The sequence below is a fragment of the Henckelia pumila genome, chromosome 3 (assembly GCF_033568475.1).
Source record: "Henckelia pumila isolate YLH828 chromosome 3, ASM3356847v2, whole genome shotgun sequence".
In the NCBI taxonomy this organism is placed as follows: Eukaryota; Viridiplantae; Streptophyta; class Magnoliopsida; order Lamiales; family Gesneriaceae; genus Henckelia; species Henckelia pumila.
Window position 1 is genome coordinate 120120363 of NC_133122.1, and position 20000 is coordinate 120140362.

At 45.6% G+C, this 20000-nt stretch overlaps 1 pseudogene; it reads right to left on the reverse strand.

Moving 5' to 3' along the window:
- Positions 1-19102: 19102 nt before the first annotated feature.
- The window catches only part of LOC140893792 (28S ribosomal RNA), a 5160-nt pseudogene continuing 4262 nt past the window's right edge, over positions 19103-20000 (reverse strand).

Consider the following 20000-nt stretch of genomic DNA (forward strand, 5'->3'; position numbering starts at 1 on the left):
TAGTGGGAGATCAAGATTTGAAGATGGTGGGCCCAGCAGACAATGAAGACTGAAGAAATGTAAATTGGAAGCATATGTAATAGGATTGCATTTGCATACTGCATATTACCTAGGATTGGACTAAGACCCGTGATTGGCAACCACGGGTCAATTAGAAATGGAATCGATCATCCTATATAATATGTGATATTATGATTGTATGCATGTTTAGACATAAATTGCGTGAATCCGGCAATGCATGCAATAAATTAAATATGATGAGACAAATATTTTTATAATTAAAAATCCCTCATTTTAAATATGATTTAAAATTTATATCAAGATAAATAAAGGAAATTTAAATATTGTTTAAATGTTCCTACCTTCCATCAACGGTCAATGTATGTGATGCTACCCGCGGATACGGTCCGGCTCATATTATTGGGGGGGCCCGTCCGTCGGAAAGCTGTACATTGGATCGACAAATGTTGTAAGTTGGGTGGAACTCCCATGGGATCGGCTCATATTATTGGGGGATCCACATGGCGACCGTCCATCACAACTTAATATTGATGGGTCATCTTGACATGTCACTTTAAACGGCGTCATATTATTGGGCCCTTATTGGACATGAGGTAAACACATGGGGGTTGCTTTGGAAGCAATTGGGCTCTACCTTTTGAGAATTATGGTTGGCTGATATTATTCGGGACCATAAGTTTGTCAATTGGACTCCATGTTCTCACTAAGGAAAAAGTTTCCCGTTTTCACTAGAGGGTGGTGAAATCGTTAAAATAGTGGGAGTGAGATTCATAAAATTAAATTCGCCTATTTTATGTCTTAGTAAATTGTTAAACAATCATTGATATATGTCTGTTTTCCTTTTCAGTATTTCATACAATGAATTCGCGAAATCCTTTATTCTCGATCCTCGAACAAAACAAGCTGACTGGCGCCAACTATACGGAATGGTTCCGGAAGTTGAAGATTGTCTTAACTTCGGAGAAAATGCTCTACGTGTTAGAGAAAGCACCTCCGAAGGAAGCACCAGCTGACATAAGTCCGGAGGAATTGGCCAAACTTGATGCATGGTGTGACCATGACATCAAGACCAAATGCTATATGCAAGCCTCGATGTCTGATGAACTCCAGAGGCGATTTGAGGACACGGTGAATGCTGCTGACATTCACGCGCAACTCAAGGAACTTTTTGGGGCTCAGTCGAGGGCTGAAAGGTTCTCTACTGTTAAGGAGTTGATGACGTGCCGCATGCGTGAAGGGACTTCGGTCCGTGATCATGGGGTACGAGTGATTTGGCTCATACAGAAGTTAGCGACCCTTGATTTGGTGTTGGAGCATGAACTCAATGTGGACTTGCTGCTTCTATCTCTTCCTTCTTCATTTGATGGATTCGTGATAAATTTTAATATGAACAAGATAGAGGCCACCCTTGAAGAGATGGTCAATATGCTCGTTACATATGAATCCACACTTAAGAAGGATAAGCCAGCTTTCTTGGTGGGCTCCTCATCTTCTGCTAAGAAGGGGCCAAGTATGAAGGGCAAGAAACGTTCTGCCCCACCCAAGAAAGTGGAACCCGAGAAGAAGCAAAAGACAAAGGCTTCAAACAATGGAAAATCCAAGGATGTTTGCCATTACTGCAAGAAGCCGGGTCATTGGAAGCGCAACTGCAAGGAGTATCTTGAGCAGTTAGGAACTGCAAAGGGTATGTTCTATATCGAAATAAACATGTCACTTAATACAACTTCTTGGGTATTGGATACCGGATGTGGATCTCACATTTGCAATGATTTGCAGGTGATGACAAGAAGTCGCAGGCTTAGAATGGGTGAGACCCAGCTGAGGCTCGGGAATGGTTCCAGAGTTGAAGCTACGGCCATTGGAGATGTTTGTTTGATTTTGCAGAATGGTTTTAAATTATTGTTGAGAGATGTTTTATTTGTGCCAGATTTAATTAAAAACATTATTTCTATTTCTATGCTTGATAGAGATGGTTATTCTTGTAATTTTGTGAATGGGATTTGCAATATTTACAAGAATGAATGTTTAATTGGAAATGGACAACTTGAAAACGATCTATATAATTTAAAACTAAAAGACGTTCCAGTGAATTGTATTGACAAACCGGCGACAACAAACAAAAGGAAAATCGATAGTCAAAACCCGGCAAACCTTTGGCACGCTAGACTAGGTCATATTTCCTCAAGGAAGATGAACAAGCTAGTGGGAGAGGGCATGTTTGATATGTCTGATATTAACTCTCTACCTACTTGTGAATCCTGCCTAAAAGGAAAAATGACTAAATCTCCTTTTAAGGGGAAACCTGAGCGTAGTCAAAATCTGTTGGATTTGATCCATACAGATGTTTGTGGTCCATTTAGAGTAGGGACTCAACATGGCCACACCTACTTCATTACCTTTACTGATGATTATTCAAGGTATGGGTATTTATATTTAATGAAATATAAGTCTGAAGCATTTGAAAAGTTCAAAGAATTCAGGGCTGAAGTAGAAAACAAGCTAGGTAAAAGTATTAAAGCACTTCGATCGGATCGAGGTGGAGAATACTTGAGTACCGAGTTTTTGGACTATCTGAAAGAGAATGGGATTCTCTCTCAGTGGACTCCTCCTATGACACCACAGCTTAATGGTGTATCGGAGCGTCGTAATCGAACTTTGTTGGACATGGTTCGATCTATGATGAGCTTCACTGAGCTTCCACCTTCGTTTTGGGGCTATGCGCTTGAAACGGCGGTATTGTTGTTGAACAACGTCCACACTAAAGCAGTGGACAAAACACCATACGAGTTATGGAATGGCAAAGCTCCTAAGTATTCGTACTTGAGGATTTGGGGATGTCCTGCTTACGTGAAGCGGACAGTGGGAGATAAGTTGGATAGTTGATCCAGCTTATGTTATTTTGTAGGGTATCCGAAAAATTCAATCGGATATTATTTCTATTATCCTGCTGAAACAAAGGTGTTTGTTTCTAGGAATGCCATCTTCTTGGAGAAGGAATTCTTATTGGATAAGAAAGGCGAGATATGGAACTCGAAGAAGTTCGAGAAGAACCCGAAATACAAAATAACGATCCTACACCTCAGGAACCATTGCTGGACACGCCTGCACCTAGAAGATCCGAAAGGACTTCTAGACCTCCAGTTCGATATGGTCTTCTTCTTGAAGGGGATCAAGATGAACCCGACATTGGATGTGATCCAAGAAACTTCAAGGAAGCAATTTCTGATGCGGATTCGAATTTATGGCTTGAAGCTATGCAGTCAGAATTGGATTCGATGCATACAAACCAAGTTTGGTCTTTAGTAGATCCTCCCGATGGAATTGTTCCGATAGGGTGTAAATGGATCTACAAAAGAAAGCTTGGGCCTGATGGTAAGGTATTGACCTACAAGGCGCGATTGGTGGCTAAAGGTTATACTCAAAGGCAAGGAGTTGACTATGATGAAACCTTTTCACCAGTTGCAATGTTCAAGTCCATAAGAATCCTGATTGCCATAGCTGCATGGTATGACTATGAGATATGGCAAATGGATGTGAAGACTGCTTTTCTTAATGGAGACATTAAGGAAGAAATCTATATGAAGCAGCCTGAGGGGTTCACATCCATGGGAAGCGAGCATAAGGTATGCAAGCTTCAGAGATCAATTTATGGTCTAAAACAAGCATCAAGAAGTTGGAACCAGAAATTTGATGAAACAATAAAAGATTTTGGTTTCATCAAGAACCCGGAGGAACCGTGCGTGTACAAGAAAGTAGTTAAGGATGCGGTGACATTCTTAGTACTTTATGTTGATGACATCCTACTCATTGGGAATGATGTAGGGATGTTGCAGTCAACAAAGATATGGTTATCAGGTAGATTTTCGATGAAGGATTTGGGTGAGGCATCCTACATTCTTGGGATACAAATCTATAGGGATAGATCTAAGAGAATGATAGGACTCACTCAATCAACCTACATCGATACCATATTGAAACGGTTTTCAATGGATGGGTCCAAGAGAGGACATCTACCCATGTGTCATGGAGTTTCTCTATCCAAGTCTATGTGTCCCAAGACTGATGCAGAGATAGAGAATATGACACATGTACCATATGCGTCAGCTATAGGTAGTATCATGTATGGGATGATATCTACCAGACCGGATGTAGCATTTGCTCTGAGTGTCACGAGCAGATATCAGTCTAATCCTGGTCAGATGCATTGGAAAGCCGTGAAGGACATTCTTAAGTACTTGCGAAGGACTAAGAATATGTTCATGGTTTATGGAGGACGAGAACTCAAACTGGAAGGCTATACCGACTCTAGCTTCCAAAGTGATGTGGATGACTCGAAGTCAACCTCTGGATTTGTGTTCATGCTCAATGGCGGTGCTGTCTCTTGGAAGAGTTCCAAGCAGGACACCACAGCGGATTCCACCACTGAGGCTGAATACATTGCAGCATCAGCTGCTGCTAAAGAGGCCGTTTGGATGAGGAATTTCGTCCAAGAGTTGGGCGTCATTCCTGAATTTGTTGGTCCAGTCCCGGTGTACTGCGACAACACGGGTGCCGTTGCTCAAGCAAAGGAACCAAGGTCTCATCAAAGATCCAAACACGTACTGAGGAAATACCACATAATCCGGGAGATTGTGGAAAGAGGAGACATCAGTGTCGAACGAGTGGCCTCTGCAGACAATATCGCTGATCCACTTACTAAGCCTTTGCCAGGACCATTGTTTGACAAACATCGCGAAGCAATGGTCTACGTAGTATGACTAGTTGGCTATAGGGCAAGTGGGAGATTGTAAGAGTGGGTGCCCAGTGAGCCAACTGTGTGGCTATGGGCTTTGTTGACTCTTTGTATAAACAATCTTTTGTTTAATATTATTTACACTTTTATGGCAATGACTTTATATTACTTCATATTGTTATATTGTGATATACTATTGTTGTTTTGATAAAGACCTTGAATATACTATAGTGTATGTAAGATGTGGTAGAACATGGAGATGTCTATCATGAAATACATCTTATAGTCACTGTATGTTCTAAAACCGTTCCTAGTCGATTGAGCCGTCCGATAATAAGGATAAGGATCGCTCGAGTTTGAGACTAGCATTTGCGATGCGGAGTACCACGTTTCATTGTTAGGGAACATGGAGATGTTCGAAGCATGCAAATGGATATTCATAGGATGAATAGTCGAACTACCCTATCCGGACTTTCCAAGTGGTTATCACTTATCGAGTGGATAAAGTCCGCGGTTTTGGTTGTACACCATTAGTCCTTACGACTTGAAACATCATGGAGACTCTATATGCTAGTACTGTGCTTTGACTCGTTTACCGACTCTGAGGGGGTCATCAGGTGTCGAGATTGGGTACAGTTACGACACATATAGGAGTCAATGCATTGTTGTCAAGGATTCACCACATACTTGCGAGTGTGGATATCCTATGCGATCTGAGGAGATATTAGTGTGACAAATCTCTGGCCAGAGTACTTGATGTGATTTAAGAAATGGTTTCTTAGTAGCACATGCGATGTCACTAATTTGATCTTCAAGATGCATTGCATAGTCATCGAATCTTGAGCGACTCTCGATATACCAATGGTTGTTAATTTGATCGGGATATATGGATGAAGGGACCGTACTGTACGCTAACCAAAATCTACTGGTTCTTGTAGGCACTATCAGTGATACCTAGGGAATCATGGGGCGATGTTGCTAGGCGCTTTACCATGATTCGTTGGGCAAGTCGGAAAGTGTTGTTCCGAGTCACAAGGAGTTGTGAGCCCACGGCTAGCTGTATCCCTGAACCATTGAGGGTCACACAGTGTAATGGAGTTTTAATCCCCGTTGAGATAGTTAAATTTAAAGAGTTAAATTTAATGAACTAAGGAGTTGGACTTCTTAAATAAGAGTAAGGGAGTAGGATTTCCTAAAATGACATAGGGATGGACATTTTTGGAAACCACTGAATTCGGATTCAGGAAAATTTATTTTGACTTTAAAATGTGCAGAAATGGTTTCTGTGCACATTGGTGAAATCAGTTCATCAATCGGAGTCACGATGAATTTTATATTAATTTCTGAACGAGCGGGCTTTGCTTGTCGGGCCCCAGCTTATGATTAATGGGCCCTAAGGTGTTAGTGGCCTGCATTATAAATAAGTTATTTCAGTACAGAAATTACACACAACAGGTCATAATTTTTGAGACAGAGCAAAAATCGAAACCCTTCTCTCTCAAAGAATTTTCGGCCGTCCCCTTCCTGCTCTGCCCGAGAAATTCCGGTCTGTGATTTTTAATTGCAGTCAGGAACAACGAATCAGATTCGTTTAATCTCTTCGCAGAAAACTTCTGATAGATTTTCTAGTGCAATCTATCAGAGGGATTTAAACCTCTGTTCGTGGACCTGATTGAAGGAGTTCATCGGTTCCGGGGAGAGACAACAAGAGCAGATCAAATTTGTTGGTGTCCATTAATCTCGTTGCGAGATTGGAGGTAAAATTTAATAACTGTTATTTAAATTTTACACACACAATAATTTAATCGTTGAACGGTTGATACCCACACTATGGAATTGTTCCATAACAAAAATTTTAAACTTCCGCTGCACCGGGTATCAATCGTGATTGATCTGACCGCCAGTTTTTCCAACATATCCTACCATCGAAAGTTGATAGGGCAGAAATTTGAATGATGCGTCGCCGGCACAAGGGCCGTGCAATCCGTCGAGTTATCATGAATCATCGCAGCAACGAGCAGAGCCCGTGTCGACCTTTTATCTAATAAATGCATCCCTTCCAGAAGTCGGGGTTTGTTGCACGTATTAGCTCTAGAATTACTACGGTTATCCGAGTATCAGGTACCATCAAACAAACTATAACTGATTTAATGAGTCATTCGCAGTTTCACAGTCTGAATTAGTTCATTCTTACACATGCATGGCTTAATCTTTGAGACAAGCATATGACTACTGGCAGGATCAACCAGGTAGAATTCCATGTCGACTCTTGGCACCGCATGGAAAAATCCAAAACAACACCAATTGTCGTTCGCAAGTAGCGCTGGACACTTTTTATTGGGGCAAATAGAGACCGATGATGCCTCATACCCACGAGGTACTCCGTGACCGAGAGACCAAGCGAGGTGCCATTGATCCAAAAACTCAAGACCATTAAAAAAGTCGTGAGAGTTGGATAACGACATCTGTTGCAAATATCATCCCGTACCACGAACCCGAGGGCTCGCAGCAAAAGAAGATGTTCCCGATACTTGAACCATTCACTGAAGAGGCATTCCGGATACGTTTTCGCTGCGCAAGCAGGGACTCAACTTTACCCGAACACACCGACCACCACTCACGTGTTGTTACGTACGCAAAGTTCAAACACCTAGGCTAAGTCATCCACCGTTCCAATACAATGGAAAGAGGTGGAAAACAGCCGAAGAGCTCAAGCAAATGCCCTGACTAACACGGATACACATCCCTGGCAATAAAATCAAAGCTACGGGAGAAACAAAATGTCGAACGAAGATTGGAACACACGCGATTTCTCGCCGCTCGCCGATCCACAATAGCAATGACCATAATGTGATCTCCGGCCCCAATGCGTTCTGAAACAAGGGACTTTGATGGTTGCAGGGGGGGTTAAGAGCACCAATACTCAAGGCTATGGCAGATCGAACATGCAACAAAATTCCACATGGACGCATCCAAACAACTGCCACAAGCACGAGATATCATGATCGAACCCACTCGAAACGTCTTGCACGAGATATCATGATCGAACCCCTAATTTTGGGGATGCAAACCTTATTGGAGTTTCAAGCTTATTCTCAACCTCATATGCAAGCACAGATATTCGGACACGAAGATGTGGGAAATCAATCGCAAGCGTGACCCATGCTCTAATAAAGAGAACGGGACTCACACGACTTGCTCGCCGATCCACGATAGCAATGACCATAATGTGCCTTCCAGCACCACAAGCATCCTAAACCGAGGGACTTTGATGATTGCATAGGAGCTTAAGAACAACAATGACGAACACCTACGCATGCTTGATTCCCAAACATCGATATTCCTTCTTTTCGACCAACCGTAATAGAAAACAAGCCTACAAAGAGTTCGCGATCCTCATGTCTAAAAATCTCATGCATGCAATATAGCAAGAAACGGGGTGCGAAATGACGTCGGGGTGAAAAAACGCCCCTGCCGGCCGCCGGCCGAAAAACCCGCCGGAGCGGCGACCGGAAGGCGCGCCCATCGGGGAAGGTTGTCAAGAGGTTGGACGAGCATGGGAGGCAATGGAAAGCGTTGCCCCGACACCTCAACCAAGCCCATGGCCAAACACCCTCCTCCCCCTATAGTATACTTAGGAGAAAAAACCCAAGTTTCAGGAAAAGTGGGTTTTTGGACTAAGGAATCATAATAATTTTTTTCTTTTTTTAAACATTTTTTTTTGGGCCAAATGCGAATCCGACCACAAACATGCCTTATTTATGCATGAAACTCGAGGAAAATAAATATTTGTGCCGTGAGAATCATCAATTTACTCGCTCGTTTGCGCTACGTGCCGCACGGTGCCCCCAACTTGGGCACTCATGGTGGCACGAATCCGATGCCTTAGATGCATTATTTATGCATGAAAATTTGAGAGAAAACAACATTGTGCCGTGAGAATCAGAGTTTGGCTCGCTCATTTGCGCAACGTGCCGCAAGGGGCAGCCCGCCCATGCGCACGGTGACCCCAACTTGGGCACTCATGTGGGAACAAATCCGACGCCTTAGATGCATTATTTATGCATGAAAACTCGAGAGAAAACAACATTGTTCCGTGAGAATCATAGTTTGGCTCGCTCGTTTGCGCTACGTACCGCACGGGGCAGCCCTCCCGTGCGCACGGTGCCCCCAACTTGGACACTCACGGTGGCACGAATCCGATTCCTTAGATGCATTATTTATGTATGAAAACTTGAGAGAAAACAAAATTGTGCTTTGAGAATCATAGTTTGGCTCGCTCGTTTGCGCTACGTGTCGCACGTGGCCGCTCGCCCGTGCGCACGGTGCCCCCAAATTGGGCACTTATAGTTGCACGAATCCGACGCCTTAGATGCATTATTTATGCATTAAAACTCGAGAGAAAACCACATTGTGCCGTGAAAATCATAGTTTGGCTCGCTCGTTTATGCTACGTGCCGCACGTTGTCGTCCGCCCGTGCACACACTGCCCCTAACTTGGGCTCTCATGGTGGCCCGATTTCGACGCCCTAGATGCATTATTTGCACGAAGGATGATAACAAAATTTTTTAATTTGAATCATTCATGCTAATCGGACGTTTGAGTGCAACTTAGGTACCTTTTTCGTGGATCACGGGCAAGTGTCAAGTGCCAAGTACACACACGTTTCATTTTCCCAAGTTTTGGGGACGCGCACACCCAAGTACCAAGTGCCAAGTGCGAGCACGCTTTACATTGTCCATGTTCCGACCACATGCTTACGCCGACGTGCGCAAGTGCCACCTACGCGCACATTTCATTTGCCTAATATTCGGGCAGTCGCTAGTTTTGCTTCGCCCATGTTCCGACCACACGCGCACGCCGCCGTGCCCGACGTGCCCAAGTGCCAAGTGCCGCATTTCGCATGAGCACATTTCATTTGCCTAATATCCGGACGTTTTGCTTCTCCCATGTTTCGACTACACGCGCACGCCGCCGTGCCCGACGTGCCCAAGTGCCGCATTGCGCATGCGCACGTGCAGGCGCACGTTTCATTTGCCTAATATCCGACCGTTTTGCTTCTCCCATGTTCCGACCGCACGCGCACGCCGCTGTGCCCGACGTGCCCAAGTGCCAAGTGCCGCATTGCGCATTCGCACATGCACGCGTACGTTTCATTTGCCTGATATCCGGACGTTTTGCTTCTTCCATGTTCCGACCACACGCGCACGCCGCTGTGCCCGACGTGCCCAAGTGCCAAGTCCCGCATTGCGCACGCGCACGCGCACGTTTCATTTGCCTAATATCCGGACGTTTTGCTTCTCCCATGTTCCGACCACACGCGCACGCCGCCGTGCCCGACGTGCCCAAGTGCCGCATTGCGCATGCGCACACGCACGCGCACGCGCACGTTTCATTTGCCGAATATCCGAACGTTTTTCTTCTCCCATGTTCCGACCGCACACGCACGCCGTCGTGCCCAAGTGCCAAGTGCCGCATTGCGCATGCGCATGCGCACGCGCACGCGCACTTTTCATTTGCCTAATATCCGGACGTTTTGCTTCTCCCATGTTCCGACCACACGCGCACACCGCCGTGCCCAAGTGCCAAGTGCCAAGTGCCAAGTGCCAAGTGCCGCATTGCACACGCACACGCGCACGTTTTATTTGCCTAATATCCGGGCACTCACACGTTTTGTTTATCCCATGTTCTGACCACACACCCTCACGCGTCATTTACCTAATATCCGGTCGCCGGCGGAAAACGGGCCGGAGGCGGAGGCCATTGGGTTGGGTTGGCATTAGGTTGGCCGAGCATGGGGGGCAATGGCATGCATTGCCTCAACACCTCAACCAACCCCACGGTCAAACACCCTCCTCCCCCTATAGTATACTTAGGAAAAAAAACCCAAGTTTCAGAAAAAGTGGGTTTTTAGGCCGAGGAATCATAATAAAATTTTTCTTTTTTTAAATTTTTTTTTTTTGGGCCAAATGCGAATCCGACCACTTACATGCCTTATTTATGCATGCAAACTCGAGAGAAAAAATGTTTTTACCGTGAGAATCATCAATTTACTCGATCGTTTGCGCTACGTGCCGCACGGGACCGCCCGCCCGTGCGCACGGTGCTCCCAACATGGTCACCCATGGTGGCACGAATCCAATACCTTGATGCATTATTTATGCATGAAAACTCGAGAGAAAACAACATTGTGCCGTTAGAATCATAGTTTTGCTCGCCCTTTTGCACTACGTGCCGCACGGGGCCACCCGCCCATGCGCACGGTTCCCCGAACTTGGGCACCCATGGTGGCACGAATCCATGTTCCGACCGCACGCGCACGCCGATGTGCCCAAGTGCCGCACACGCGCACGTTTCATTTGCCTAATATCAGGACACTCGCACGTTTTGCTTCATTTCGATCACACGCGCACGCCGACGTGCCCAAAGTGCCAAGTGCCGCCCCTGCGCATGCTTCATTTGCCTAATATCCGGGCACTCGCACGCACGTGCCAAGTGCGGCGCACTATCTAAAACTCCGACATACGTAATATTTTTTTTTTCGCCCCCCTCTTATATTATACTTGGCAAATGTTTCCCATGTTTCAGGAAAAGTAATAAAATTTCTCATTTTCCCGTCATTTATCACATTATTTGGATAAACCAACTAATATAACATGCATATTTTGGCTTCGTGAGTCAAATATGAACAATTGACCTATAGTAAATATATATCCCCCAGTGGTCGTAGGTTTCGTATGTTGCAAGAGGGTGGGGAGGGACGAATCAGAGCGACAAAGGGCTGAATATCAGCGGATCGTGGCAGCAAGGTTACTCTGCTGCTTACAATACCCCGTCGCGTATTTAAGTCGTTTGCAAAGGATTCTACCCGTCGCTGGATGGAAATTGTACTTCAAGGCGGCCGACGCGGCTCGTCCGCCGCGACGGCTTGGCCAACGACACATGCCCTTTGATCGAGCAAATACTACCACAAAAAATCAACGTAAATATATCTATCAATTAAGCTCGAATAAATCGCAAATGCACGATTCAAGTTATAATATAATGTACTGAGTACGATTATCGTCCTCAGGGACTAACGAAAATAATTTGTCTTTTCAATTTTTAACTACACAAAGTATCGAAAAAGTAATTTGTGAATTAACTAACATATAAAATTAAAATTCAATATAAATAAACTTAAAATTCACAACCAAGCCAACAAATCTCAGAGTGAAGAATAACAATTCAAAATGATTTTGTTGGAATTTCGGTTCACCTTTTCCCTAATTGAACTGGACGAATGGAACTTAATTTATTCTTATAAATTTAACAGAAGTTCCTATAACATTGACACTCTCTCTCGAGGTGATGCCAAACTAATCAAATCAGTGAAGTAATTAAATCTCTCTAATTATTTATCACGACTGATTGCTTTGCGTTCTATGAATTCTACAACTTTCAACCTGGTGGTCTATGGCTATCAACATGTACTAAATACCATATCTCTATGCATATTTTAAGTCCATGGATTATATCATTCGTCCTAATTATAAACCTATCTCTCGACTGCAATTCATAATTTACGAATCTATGTTAAAGGTAGCTACTCATCAACATAGAAAGAAAACATGATAAAATCAATTATAAACATAAATCAATTCCCAATACGTTCGGTGATTCAATCACACTACAGTGTTTCGGGATTAGGATCCCCTCGATTCCAACAAAATAATAGTTTAGCTACTAGAATTCATTACAAAAATTCAATCTCCAAGATGTTCAACATAAAAATTCAGAAGAAGAAGAAAAGGAAAAACTCCCAACGGAGAAGAGAAATATCAAACGTTCAGCTGCCGGTAGTCTTCTGATATGCGTCCCGTGTAACCCTCAAAAACTAAAGAAATAATTGTATTTATAGTTCCCCAGAATCCTTTCCGAAATAAACTCTCAAAATAATAAAAAAAATAAAATCTGCGCGCCGCGCCCGAGCGGTAGAAATTGGCCGCTCGGGCGCCTCGAAACTCCTTGCACTACTGTCTCAAAAATACGTGACCGCACCCGCGCGGTAGAATATGGCCGCTCGGGCGCCTCCTAAAGTCCCAACCTACTGTTTTTCTCAACCGTGTATGCGCCCGCGCGGTAGATATTGGCCGCCCGCGCGCCCTTCTTTTTTTCCAGAATTTTGCCTTTCTTCTTGTTCTATCTGCATGGCCTCTACTGTGCATCAACTTTCGACCAAGTATCGGCATTTCTTAGTGATTTCCTCCCATAAAAATAGATAAACCAGAGGAGTGAATACGAACATAATAAAACAATATAAAGAACAAGAATGGAAAAGAACGGACAATAAGTAAACGAAACGAAAGCAAAACAAACACAAAACAAGCAATAAAAACACATAAAAACTACTCCTATCAACCTCCCCAAACTAACCTTTTGCTCGCCCTCGAGCAAAATAAGTGATAGACTAACATGCAGACACAACAGAACAACGAAACAAGGAAGTGAAATCAATCTTCTTAAGCCTCAAAATATTTTCCACAAAATAAACAATCCAATCAATCAACATGCTGACATTTTGAAAATGTAACACCAACTAGCAAACCTTGCAAACTTCAAAATCTCGCAACTCCGTATTTTGGAATACTCTACTCTAAATTCAATTCACACATTCTAGAATCATGAGGACTTTTTCGGGTATATCAGGATCAAGATTTTGAAACATTCAATAATACACACACTCATGACTGGTATAACTCAATGAAAAATAGTATGTGCATGTTTTTGATCAAGAATCCACATTCATTAACTGTGTCTATCAACAGTCCATAGGCAAAATTCTCACAACCCCTCTCCACTAGTATATTAGGCAACTATAACTCGGTCAATAGGTCTTATTTGGCTTATAATGTTAGGCTAGGCTAATGGCACCAAATGAAGGACACGAATTCAAAGAGGGAGTAAATAATGATCATTCTATAAAGACTACTCTTTTCGAATTACAAATTTGCACTTCTTCTGTAGTAGCCCGTGCCCTAATTTAGTAATTAAAGGATCAATGCTAATTAATTGAATTAGGTATCGGACGGATCGGAAGCTCTGAAGGCACGATCGGAAGCTCCGAACAGGATCGGAAGCTCCGATGAGCGATCGGAGGCACCGATGTTATTACGTCAGGCATGACGTGTGGTTGGATCGGAAGCTCCGATCAGGACCGGAAGCTCCGATCACCCCTATCCGGAGTCAACAAGTGATATTTTGACACGTGGCAGATCAGGATCTTCGGAAGCTTCGATGGCAGGATCGGACGTTCCGATCGAGGTTCGGACGTTCCGATCAAGGATCGGAAGTTCCGATCGTTGTCTATAAATAGAAGGCCGAGGTTTCACTTTCATTTGCCAATTCCGAGTTCTCCTTTCCTTTCTAGTCCTTTTGGAGCTGTTCTAGTCTTCTTAGGCTTGGTCCGGAGGTCGGAGAGGCGTTCGGTAGTCGTAGCGGAGTCGTGCCCAAGTTCTGGAGGCATCGACATCAAAGGGCTAACGACGGACGAAGGTATAGCTTTTGCTTCCTATAAATATTTAGGAGTATGCAATAGCTTAGTTAAGGCTTTTAGAGCACTTTAATGATAGTAGTATCATTTGGCAGTGTAGAGCAGACTATAGGCGTGGACCTAGAGTTGGTAGAGCTTTCACTGTTTTGAGGTACGGAAGTACTGTTCGAGATATCCTGACTAAGTATGCATGTATTATGTGACTGCATGATTTATATGCCATGATATTATGCTGCATTCATTTGCATCTTGCTGTATCTCTTTCGAGATGTCTGTTAGTAGGGTTGTACCCTATCCTGTTAGTGGATGGACTTCCATCGATTTGGGTCCGGCGTATCCACGGTTATCTCGGTATGGGAGCCACCTCCTGAAGCGACGGCACAGCGTGCTACATACCAGGGCCCGGTCTGTCTCTGTTATCTGATCTTTGACCTCGAGTCTATAGGGAGTTCACTTTGCATGCATGTATACTCATACTCTCGCACTGAGCATTTTATGCTCACGTCTCGTACTCTGTATTTTCTGGACACCCTATTCCATGGGGCAGGTTTGCGATTGGACGAGGAGGGTGGATCCAGGAGGGGCTAGTCAGTGGTTGGCCAGCTGGAGCTTCGTCTAGGTTTTATTACTGTTGTTTGGGTTTATACAGCTATTCGATTTGGTTGTATATTATTGGATAAATTACAGATTCCTTTACTTGGGATTGTATAATGTTATTGAATTCCGCGGTTTTATTCTGATATCTGTTTAATTAAGTTAATTGCATGCATAAGTTCTGTTTAGTAGGTGATCCGGGTAAGGGTCACTACATTTATGGTATCAGAGCATGCAAAAGAATTCTTGGGATTTAGTCTCATCTTGAGGTATTTTTGTAGATGTCAAATCGTGACGACCAGAGTTCTCATGGCAGTGTTGGTGGGCGTTGGGGTGATGCCGACCGGGAGCCTCGTCGAGAACGGCGTCATCGTCACCATGACGACGAGCGTTTCACTGTGCGTCGATTCTTAGCTATGGGTACTAAGCCCTTAGTTGGAGGTGAGTCTCCGGAGGATGCGGAGAACTGGTTAGACCGCATGGAGACGACTTTTCAGACTTTCCAATGCACCGAGGAGCAGAAGGTGGAGACCCTTGGCTATCTTCTAGATGGGCGTGCGCGCAGGTGGTGGAGGTTTACTTCTGCACCTTTTGTTGCGGCGAGAGGAGTGGCCACCTGGGCCGAGTTTCGCACAGCTTTCCAAAAGCGGTATTTTCCTCCGGCACTCCGTCAGTCGAAGGCAGGCGAGCTACTGAGTCTGCGACAGGGAGCCATGTCTATCGATGAGTATCAGCAGAGGTTCTTTGATCTGCTATCTTATTGCCCCGAGATTGCTGATAGCTCAGAGATGAAGTATAATCTGTTCCTTCAGGGCCTTAACCCTGAGATCCATGACCGTGTGGCGGTTGGTGACGACATGTCCTACGAGGGTTTGGTGAGCCGTTGTCATCAGGCAGAGGACATCATTCGGCGGAACAGGTCTTTTCCTCAGTCGAGGCCTGCTAGTTCTTTGGGTCCCCGTGCCCAAAATTTCAAGAAGTCTGGATCTTCTTCTTCCTCTGGTTCTGGAGGTATTGTCCGTTATGGTAAGAAGGACAAGTGTGATCACTGTGGAAAGAACCATCCATCCGACAAGTGCCGTAGAGCTTCTGGAGCTTGTTTCCATTGCGGAGAGACTGGTCATATCCGGAGAGATTGCCCAATGTCTGGGGGAGGTGGTTTTGGTTCAGGATTGGGTTCTCAGGCCACCGTTCAACAGAGGTCGCAGGGACAGTCTGCTGGGAGTTCTCATATGAGGCCACGAGCTTCTGGCCAGGTGTTTGCCCTGAGACATGATCAGGCTGTGGAGGAGAATGAGAAAGTCATCGCAGGTACATTTATGCTTTATGGTATACCTGCTCTTGTACTTATTGACACTGGTGCATCTCATTCCTTCATTTCTGCACGTTTTGTTAAGAGGCATAAGTTACCATGCATTGCACTAGACGTAGTGATGTCTGTTTCTACTCCGACGGGCCAATCTGCTTTGGCTAAGCGTCTAGTGATGGGTTGCCCTTTAGAGTTCGAAGGGAACATTCTGTTAGCGAATCTTATGGTCCTGGCGATGGACGACTTTGATTGCATTCTGGGAATAGATGTGTTGACTACCTATCGAGCTTCAGTGGACTGCTATCAGAGATTAGTACGCTTTCATCCGGAGGGGAGTGAGAGCTGGTTTTTCTATGGTGAGGGAGCGCGACCCCCGATGCCTTTGGTATCAGCTTTGAGAGCCTGTCGAGCTCTAGAGTCTGGCGGGGAAGGCTACCTTATCTATGCAGTTGATTTGTCCACTGAGAGTATTAAGATAGAGAGCATTCCTGTTGTGGATGAATTTCCAGATGTGTTTCCTGATGAAATTCCGGGTTTTCCTCCTGCTAGGGAAGTTGAGTTTGGCATAGAGTTGATGCCGGGTACTTCGCCTATTTCTAGAACACCGTATCGTCTGGCTCCGTCAGAGATGCGTGAGTTGAAGAATCAGCTACAGGATCTTTTGGACAAGGGGTACATTCGTCCTAGTGTGTCTCCTTGGGGAGCTCCTGTTCTCTTCGTAAAGAAGAAGGATGGGTCGATGCGGCTATGCATTGACTATCGGCAGCTGAATCGAGTCACTGTGAAGAACAAGTATCCGTTGCCTCGTGTTGATGACTTGTTTGACCAGCTGCAGGGTACATCAATTTACTCCAAGATTGACTTGAGATCTGGGTATCATCAGTTGAGAGTCCGTGATCAGGACGTAGCCAAGACTGCATTCCGTGATCAGGACGTAGCCAAAACGGGGTGCGAAATGACGTCGGGGTGAAAAAACGCCCCTGCCGGCCGCCGGCCGGAAAACCCGCCGGAGCGGCGACCGGAAGGGGCGCCTATCGGGGAAGGTTGTCAAGAGGTTGGACGAGCATGGGAGGCAATGGCAAGCATTGCCCCGACACCTCAACCAAGCCCATGGCCAAACACCCTCCTCCCCCTTTAGTATACTTAGGAGAAAAAACCCATGTTTCGACCACACGCGCACGCTGCCGTGCCCGACGTACCCAAGTGTCAAGTGCCGCATTGCGCATGCGCACGTTTCATTTGCCTAATATCCGAACGTTTTGCTTCACCCATGTTCCGACTACACGCTCACGCCGCCGTGCCCGACGTGCCCAAGTGCCAAGTGCCGCATTGCGCATGCGCACATGCACGCGCACGTTTCATTGGCCTAATATCCGGACGTTTTGCTTCTCCCATGTTTCGACCGCACGTGCACGCCGCTGTGCCCGACGTGCCCAAGTGCCAAGTGCCGCATTGCGCATGCGCACACGCACGCATACATTTCATTTGCCTAATATCCGGACTTTTTGCTTCTCCCATGTTCCGACCACACGCGCACGCTGCCGTGCCCGACGTGCCCAAGTGCCAAGTGCCGCATTGCGCACGCGCACGCGCACGTTTCATTTTTCTAATATCCGGACGTTTTTCTTCTCCCATGTTCCGACCATACGCGCACGTCTCCATGCCCGACGTGCCCAAGTTCCAAGTGCCGCATTGCGCATGCGCACGCGCATGCGCACGTTTCATTTGCCTAATATCCGGATGTTTTGCTTCTCCCATGATCCGACCGCACGTGCACGCCGCCGTGCCCAAGTGCCAAGTGCCAAGTGCCGCATTGCGCATGCGCACGTGCACGCGCACATTTCATTTGCCTAATATCCGGACATTTTGCTTCTCCCATGTTCCGACCACACGCGCACACCGCCGTGCCCAAGTGCCAAGTGCCGCATTGCGCATGCGCACGCATACGTTTTATTTGCCTAATATCAGGTCACTCACACGTTTTGTTTATCCCATGTTCCGACCACACACCCTCACGCGTCATTTCACTAATATCTGGTCGCCGGCAGAAAATGGGCCGGAGGCGGCGGCCATTGGGTTGGGTTGGCATGAGGTTGGCCGAGCATGGGGGGCAATGACATGCATTGCCTCAACACCTCAACCAACCCCACGGTCAAACACCCTCCTACCCCTATAGTATACTTAGGAAAAAAAACCCAAGTTTCAGGAAAAATGGGTTTTTAGGCCGAGGAATCATAATAAAATTTTTCTTTTTTTAAATTTTTTTTTTTTGGCAAAATGAAAATTCGACCACTTACATGCCTTATTTATGCATGCAAACTCGAGAGAAAAAATGTTTTTGCCGTGAGAATCATCAATTTACTCGATCGTTTGCTCTACGTGCCGCACGGGACCGCCTGCCCGTGCGCACGGTGCTCCCAATATGGGCACCCATGGTGGCACGAATCCATGTTCCGACCGCACGCGCACGCCGACGTGCCCAAGTGCCGCACACACGCACATTTCATTTGCCTAATATCAGGACACTCGCACGTTTTGCTTCGTTCCGATCACACGCGCACGCCGACGTGCCCAAAGTGCCAAGTGCCGCCCCCGCGCATGCTTCATTTGCCTAATATCTGGGCACTCGCACGCACGTGCCAAGTACGGCGCACTATCTAAAACTCCGACATACGTAATAATTTTTTTTTATTTTCGCCCCCCTCTTATATTATACTTGGCAAATGTTTCCCATGTTTCAGGAAAAGTAATAAAATTTCTCAATTTCCCGTCATTTATCACATTATTTGGATAAACCAACTAATATAGCATGCATATTTTGGCTTCGTGAGTCAAATATGAACAATTGACCTATAGTAAATATATAGCCCCCAGTGGTCATAGGTTTCGGATGTTGCAAGAGGGTGGGGAGGGACGAATCAGAGCGACAAAGGTATGAATCTCAGCGGATCGTGGCAGCAAGGCCACTCTGCTGCTTACAATACCCCGTCGCGTATTTTAGTCGTTTGCAAAGGATTCTACCCGTCGCTCGATGGAAATTGTACTTCAAGGCGGCCGACGCGGCTTGTCCGCCGCGACGGCTTGGCCAACGACACATGCCTTTGGGGGCCCGAGGGCCCTTACTGCGGGTCGGCAAGCGGACGGCAGGCGCATGCATCGATTCTAGCCCGGATTCTGACTTAGAGGCGTTCAGTCATATTCCAGCGCACGGTAGCTTCGCGCCACTGGCTTTTCAACCAAGTGCGATGACCAATTGTGCGAATCAACGGTTCCTCTCGTACTAGGTTGAATTACTATTGAGACGCTGTCATCAGTAGGGTAAAACTAACCTATCTCATGACAGTCTAAACCCAGCTCACGTTCCCTATTGGTGGGTGAACAATCCAACACTTGGTGAATTCTGCTTCACAATGATAGGAAGAGCCAACATCGAAGGATCAAAAAGCAACGTCGCTATGAACGCTTGGCTGCCACAAGCCAGTTATCCCTGTGGTAACTTTTCTGACACCTCTAGCTTCAAATTCCGAAGGTCTAAAGGATCATTAGGCCATGCTTTCATGGTTCATATTCGTACTGGAAATCAGAATAAAACAAGCTTTTACCCTTCTGTTCCACACGAGATTTCTGTTCTCGTTGAGCTCATCTTAGGACACCTGCGTTATCTTTTAACAGATGTGCCACCCCAGCCAAACTCTGTTGGAAAACGCGGCTCTCTAATCAATCACGATTGATACCCGGTGCAGCGGAAGTTTAAAAATTTTATCATGGAACAATTCCATGGTGTGGGTATCAACCGTTCAACGATTAAATT